This window comes from Pituophis catenifer, unplaced genomic scaffold, assembly GCF_029215685.1.
Source record: "Pituophis catenifer annectens isolate HBS135680 unplaced genomic scaffold, rPitCat1.0.hap2 SCAF_2, whole genome shotgun sequence".
Classification (NCBI taxonomy): domain Eukaryota; kingdom Metazoa; phylum Chordata; class Lepidosauria; order Squamata; family Colubridae; genus Pituophis; species Pituophis catenifer.
Window position 1 is genome coordinate 52,365,084 of NW_027256882.1, and position 7,727 is coordinate 52,372,810.

Here is a 7,727-nt window from a genome sequence, read left to right on the forward strand (position 1 = left end):
CAATCATCTAAATGCTCTGTGTTTTTTTTAGGGTGGATCCATAATAAAGTTAATCTCAAGTTTCACATTTTATCCTTAGTATTATAAGTTAGAGATCCCCTTAACTTGCAACACCAAGAATAAAATTTGGAACCAAGTATTAAACTTCTGTATGGTTCCTTAAGAGACTGAAAATGAGAAAGATATTTCTTACTCAAGCCTTTGCTTGCCAGAGCAGACCATTGTGAATACCCCTATAATTTTCTGTTCTTTTGGAGTTTTTAACTTTTACATTTTTTATTATGTCAGAAGATTTGTGTGCCATCTTTCCAAACCCAGTTTTACAATCTACTAACTTCTTGCTATGCAAATCTCTCTCCTGTCCCATATCCTTGTGTGTCCCAAAGGTGCTTTTCAAAAGGCAACCGGATTTTTTGTTTTTACCTTGAAGACATTTCACTTCTCATCCAAGATGCTTCTTCAGTTCTGAAGTGAAATGTCTTCAAGAAAAAAAAAATCCAGTTGTCCTTTGAAAAGCACCTTTGGGACAAGCATGACCTTAGATGACTGAGAATCTCCATAGACTTCTCCTTGTGTATTGAAAGGGGAGGGAGTAGCATCTTCACACATCACCAAGTCATTTCAAAACCATGAACTAACCAACTATATTTTATTCAAGTGTATTGTGTGAACTGAGCCCATGGGTCAAGTGCCGTGATAGCGAACCTATGGCATGCGTGCCAGAGGTGGCATGCAGAGCCCTCTCTGCTGCCACATGCGCCATCACCCCACGTCAGATCTCAGTGGCATTTCTTTTGTGAGCTTCTGTTTTCCTACAAACGATGAAACAGAAGCTCACGAAAGAAAAAGATCGTACCTTTTGCCACGTTGCCTGTGTTGGGATGCCCTGCCTCCCGCGGGCCAGCTGGTCTTCGGATCTCTGTTGTGCATGCACGCATGTCCATGCATGTGCACATGCATGTCTGCACATGCGCATGTTTGTACATGCACATGTTTGTGCATGTCGGCACATGTGTGCGCGCATATCAGTGCATGTGCACATTCATGCACACATACCTTTCAGTTTGGGCATGCATGCACACAGTTTGGGCACTCAGTGTCTAAAAGGTTCGCCATCACTGGTCTAGTGTGTGCTACTATATATTAGGCGAACCAATGTAATGCTTCACAATTGACCATGGATAAGCAGTCACGCAAACCTAATCTCCAAGTTGTTAGTCATCCTAAACTGCACTGATATTTCAAATTTAAGGACATTGGACTCATGAAAAAGATACCGTCATCTTATCTTCACTAACTTCAGGGGTGGGTTCTACTTACCTTTACTACTGGTTCGCATCGCGCATGCACGCACACTCCTATGATGACGTCCGGGTCAGTGAGCGGAACCTCCCTCCAGTTTTACTACCAGTTCTTGCAAACTGGTCTGAACCGGGGGCAACCCACCACTGACCAATTCCTGAATTCATAATAATATGTTCTGACTTACTTCGTTTTATACAATTAGGAAAGGAACCCAACTGAAAAATAATTTGTGTAATCTGATGGGTATCTACTTAGAACTAAGTCCAATTAAACTCAATGATTCTGGGTAGAAGTGAGTTTCTTACTAATTGTTTGTGGATCACATTTTTTATAGGGCAATTTTCTTTTTAAAAGAAAATTGAAATGTCATATGCCAGGACATATGCCATTAAACTGTGTTTAAATTCTGGCAAGAGCTCTAACAAATATATTTAAGAGCTGGACTTTGACAGCTTTCAGTTCAGGCTACTGAAATATACTGTATATATTCTGCTGGCATTTCTGCAATAGGCCCCACAATTGAAGAGTATGTTCTAGTTAAGAAGATTATTATTAATCGTATGTATATACTTTAAGCATCTTGGATGCACAGTTCCTGGTTCTTAGGCGGAAGAAGACTGGGCAGCCTATGGTTGTCATGGTGATCAGGTATGTTCTCACATTTCTTAAACAGTAGAAATGACATTTAAGTTGATTAACTTCTACATTTCCAAGTGGTGCAGAATCTCAGAGGAAAGCAGTTAACTGCATTTTTTGTTACAATTCCTTGTGCAGCAAGTACATGAGCTGTCATGTCATGGACTCCTATGCCTAGTGATAATTTGGGAATCCTCTGTAGGTTTTAAAAATATTTTCTGAGTCCAGCATGATTCCTTAAGTTCACATCATTCTTTGGCAATAACATGGAATAAAATGATTTTTTAAAAAAAATTATAGTTGCAGAGGTCAATTGAACTAATTGCAACAGGATACAAATGCAATAAATACATGTTTGTTTATGTCTTGTGGTCTTCCACCCATTACTGGCCTGGCTTTGCTTGGCTTTTGAGCTCAGACCTAGTCAATTTGCTTATGCAAAACAATATACAGAACCATTCCCAATGGCCTTGAGTCAATCCTCTATTGTTTCTACTAAATTAACTGTGAGTCACTAGCCTACTACTGCCTCTTTCAAGACTTTGTATGTTAAATGGTAAATCAAAAAATGGAAATATTTTTTCCTGGCATTGCATGTCCATTAGGGAAAGCTTCTTTATGGATCCACCAAGCTACATATAAATGCTGGAACTAGAGCAATCCTGTGAACTGATCAGATTCTTTATTGCTGCTTGCCTATTTACAAGTATCTCACCAGACTGACTGCATTCTCTTGGGGACAGTCAGATAGAGGCTTCAGGGATTTGGGAAGGAGGGGTTGGGTGGGTTGAGATAGTTAGGTCTGTGTTGCTTCCTGCTGTGCAATGACTCTAAGCTTGCTAGTCTCTTCACTCTTTACTCCGTCCTCTACTCTAGCAGGAGATACCACCAGATTTAAGAAAGATGTATGACGTATTGACTTTTGTTGAAGGGTTTTTTAGTTAATGGCCAATACAGCTCCTATCATGTGCTACATTGCTCTCTCTTAAGAATGAAAGAACTGGCTTGGTTGGGTTTTTTTGGTGGAACCACACAGTGAGAGGTAATTTCCAAATGCCAGCTCTAAGTCAAGTTGATTTATTTTATTTTAACCTCACTTTTCTGAAGTAAAAATTCCAGCTGAGCAAATCATGTTTAAATTTTGGGGTGGCCTCTGTTATTATACTTAAAAAATAATTTTAAAAATCAAGAGAAACAAGGGGAAAAAATGGGACGAAAGGAAAAGTTTTAGTTTCTTATGACCAGAATGAAGTCGTAAACTACAATCTAGGATTATATGTAGTTTCTCCATGTTGGGCTCTCCTTGCTAGCATTCTTGGCTGAGTAACAACAATTGGGTGTGAGTTATTCTCTAATCCCATGATTGCCAAGAGATCCACAAGGGGGATGGGAGTGGGGAGAGTACACCGGCCCCATATATCTATCAAAGAAAAATGTCTATTTGAGTTAAGATCACAATAAGGGAGTTAGGAAGTGGAAAAACAACCCCTTTGTAGCTGTTTATTTTCAGAACAATGGAAAGGGCCAGATAACTCTTCCCTTGCCATGATGTTCTTTCTCAGAGGCAGAGGCTATAAACTTGGTCACTCGGTGTCCTGGATGACAGAGAATAGTAAAATTTGGAGGTCTTCTAAAGTTTCGAGGAGAAGCACTGAGGTGTGTACATATCTTCCTAATATTTAAGTCACAGCTTTAGACACGTAAGTAAGCAAAGACACAAAATCTTCAACTCAACATCAATCAGCTAGCAATTTCCTTGCCTTATAGATTTGGCAAAAGGACCATCTCCATTCCCAGAATCTTAGTCCAAATAACTTCCTCAAGATCCACTACTACAGACCTTAAATGCAAGCTACTTAACACAAGAAGCATCGCAAACAAAATGCCTGAATTCCTCCTCTTACTAAATACAGCTATATTCGACATTATATTTGTCTGCGAGACGTGGCTGAATGCATCCCTCCCGACTCCATTACCACAGTAAGTGACTATCATGTTTACCAGTCTGATTGTGAAATCTGTAGAGGGGGGGATGTTGCTATCTTCTATAAAAAAAATCCCTAAATCTAAAAAATATTCAAATTACACAGGATCTTGCTCTTCCTGAGACCATCATCTGTGAACTCTCCTTAAATACCACATTTCGCTTCTTACTATGTTACAGAGCCCCTGATTATGACCTCATACATGCGAACAAGCTAACTTCACTACTAATGTGGGCAGCCTCCTGCCCACACCGTCTTATCTTTCTTGGTGACCTCAATCTACCTTTTATTAATTGGACTCTAAACGAATGTACAACTGAACCTATACATGCAACCCTGTACAATGACGTTACTAACCTGAGACTGGATCAACTAGTAACAAACAACATGAGACTCAACAACTGCCTTGAGCTCATCTTCTGCAACCATTTAAACTCAATTCATGGTCTACAAATAAAAGAACTGTTTTCCAACAGTGACCACAGCATGATTGACTTTTGTCTCAATTTACGTCCTTACAATGATGATCATAATGACGGAATCCCAAATTATAACTTTTAAAAAGCCAACTATGATCTCATAGCTGCTGACGTCTCATCTCATGATTGGCAAATTCTGTTCATTGACTGTAATACTGCCGAAGACCATTATAAAGCTTTTTTGCTGGAAGTCAAAAGAGTCATTAAACTATATGTACCACTAATAACCCCCAAAACCAGAAAATTACCCATAACAATAAGGAAGCTTCAATAAAAAAAAAATCTCTATAATAAAAAAAGAAAACTGGCTACTTTGCTAACTTTAAAAGCTGCTACAAAACCTTATGCCACCAGATAAAGGCAGAATGCATCAATTACCACAGCAAACAAGAGGAAAACCTTCTACGCACTAAATCCACCTGCACCTTCTCTAATTTTGTAAACAACAAACTTAAAGACTTGAGATCCATCCCACCCTAAAAGGGCCTAATGGGAAAGACTGAAATGATGAAACTGTTAAGGCCAACCTCTTCAACACGTTCTTCGGTTCAGTCTTTGTAAACAGCAATGGCTCATGGCCCACATTTCCTAGTCGTACCATAACTAATTGCAAAGATCTACTACATGTCAATTTCACAGAAGATGCCATTGAAAAGGCACTATGCAGCCTAAAACCATCTCTATCTATTGCCCTTGATGGATTATGTGCCTACTTCTTTAAAAAGCTTTCCACTGCCATAGCAGAACCTCTAAACATAATCTATGAAATATCTTCCAGAACCAGCTCCTTGCCCAACCTATGGTCCCTAGCCACAGTCATCCCTATCCACAAAAAGGGCGACTCCACCCTAGTTGAAAAGTACAGACTAATCTCATTGTGTTGCATCACCTGCAAAGTCATGGAATCAATCATAAACCAATCCATTACCCTCCACTTAGAGACAAACAACCTACTCTCTAACAAGCAGTTTGGTTTCAGGAAAAAATTGTCCTGTAATCTGCAACTCTTACTCTGCAAAAACATATGGACTACACAACTCGACCAGGGTAAAGCAATAGACGCAATCTACATAGACTTCTGCAAAGCCTTGATTCAGTGGTACACGGCAAACTACTTTTAAAACTCAAATCTTATGGCATTTCCAGATCCCTGCATAAGTGGATAGCTGTGTTCCTGTCAAACAGGCAACAAGTAGTCAAAATAGGGAGCGCCCTAACAAACCCTGCACCTGTTAACGCGGTGTCCCCCAAGGCAGCATTTTAGGACCCACACTCTTTATACTTTACATAAATGACTTTTGCAATCATATTATAAGCAACTGTGTTCTTTTCGCTGATAATGTAAAACTATTCAACACTACCAACAATAATGCTGCCCTACAAAGAGACCTTGACTATGTGTCAGAATGGACAAACAATTGGCAACTCCAAATATCAACCAACAAATGCTCTGTCCTACACATTGGAAAAAAAATCAGAACATCAAATGCAAGCTGGGCGGGTATGACCTCATAGACGACCCTCATTCTGTCAAGGACCTTGAAGTATTTATCTCAAATTATCTAAGTGCCAGAGCTCACTACAACAGCATTGCCAAAAAAGGCATTAAGAATTGTTAACCTAATCTTGCGAAGCTTCTTCTCCGGTAATATTGTACTGCAAACTAGGGCATACAAAACCTTTGCTAGACCAATTCTTGAATACAGCTCATCTGCCTGGAATCGGCTACAGTACAACCGCACTGTATATTGGACATTAATACAATTGAGCGAGTCCAGAGGTATTTCACAAGAAGAGTAATCCACTCCTCTGCTCACAACAGAATATCTTATGCCACCAGGCTTGAAATGTTGGGATTAGACAATTTAGAATTACGCTACCTTTGGTCTGACCTAAGCGTGGTACACAAAATTATCTGCTACAACGTCCTACCTGTCAATGACTACTTCAGCTTCAACCACAATAATACATGAGCACACAATAGATACAAACTTAGGGTAAACCGCTCCAAACTTTATTGCAGAAAATACGACTTCAGCAACAGAGTGGTCAATGCCAGGAATGCACTACCTGATTCTGTGGTTTCTTCCCCAAACCTCCAAAACTTTAACCTTAGATTGTCTACTGTTGACCTCACCCCATTCCTAAGAGGTCTGTAAGGGGTATGCATAAGCACACCAACATGCCTACCGTCCCTGTCCTACTGTCCCCATTTATTTGTATCTTTATCCCAGGGGTGAAATGCTCCCGTTTGGACCGGATCACCTGATCCGGTAGCGATGGAGGTGGGTGGTTTGGAGAACTGGTAGCAAAAATCCCTGCTCCCCCCCCCCATACCCAGCTGAGCTGCATGATCATCAGAGGCTTTTTAAAATTACTTTTAAAAGCATTTTTTCAACAACCTCTTCGGCGGAAAAAATGCTTTTAAAAGTAAAAAAAAAACCCTCTGATGATCGCACGGCTCAGCTGGGATTGTCAGAGGCTTTTAAAAGCATTTTTTCCTACAACTTCTTCAGCCGAAGAGGTTGTAGAAAAAATGCTTTTAAAAGCCTCTGACGATCCCAGCTGAGTTGCCTGATCGGCAGAGGCTTTTAAAAACATTTTTTTACAGCCTCTTCGACCGAAGAGATTGTAGAAAAAATGATTTTAAAAGTTAAAAAAAAAAAGTTGGCCACGCCCACCCAGTCACATTACCCCCCCACCAAGCCACGCCCAGAGAACCAGTAGTAACAAATTTTAGATTTCACCACTGCCTTATCCTGTATTCATAATCATGTTTATACTTATATCTGTTATCTTATACATGTTTGACAAATAAAATAAATAAATAAATAAAATTGGACATGCCAAGGATTTCACTTGATCTTTGAAACACAGGGACTGGATTCCAGAAAGTAGGACCAGGACAAAGAAGAGGATTTAGATACAGGGAATATAATCATCCTAGAATCTTTAATAATCTTCTGTTGGAAGGAAAATCCATCTGGTTCAGTTCCAAGCTGGGAGAAAGACGTTGGAAATAACATGGAGGCTGATTAGAAAAGTCCATGTACAAATCAAACCAATTGGTCAGCTGACCCAGAACTGCACGCTCTGTGTGTGTTGGTTCTGTTCACCAATAAACAGAAACTTTCTTTCCAATCGGCCTCCATGTTATTTCCAGCATCTTTCTCCCAGCTTGGAACTGAATCAGATGGATTTTCCTTCCTACATTTCCTCTTCTATCACATTTAATATTCCAATGGAGAACTTCTGGGAACTACACCCAAGGCTTTTTTGGGGGGGGAGGGGTGGTCTGTGAGCCTGGGGCTTCAAAACAACA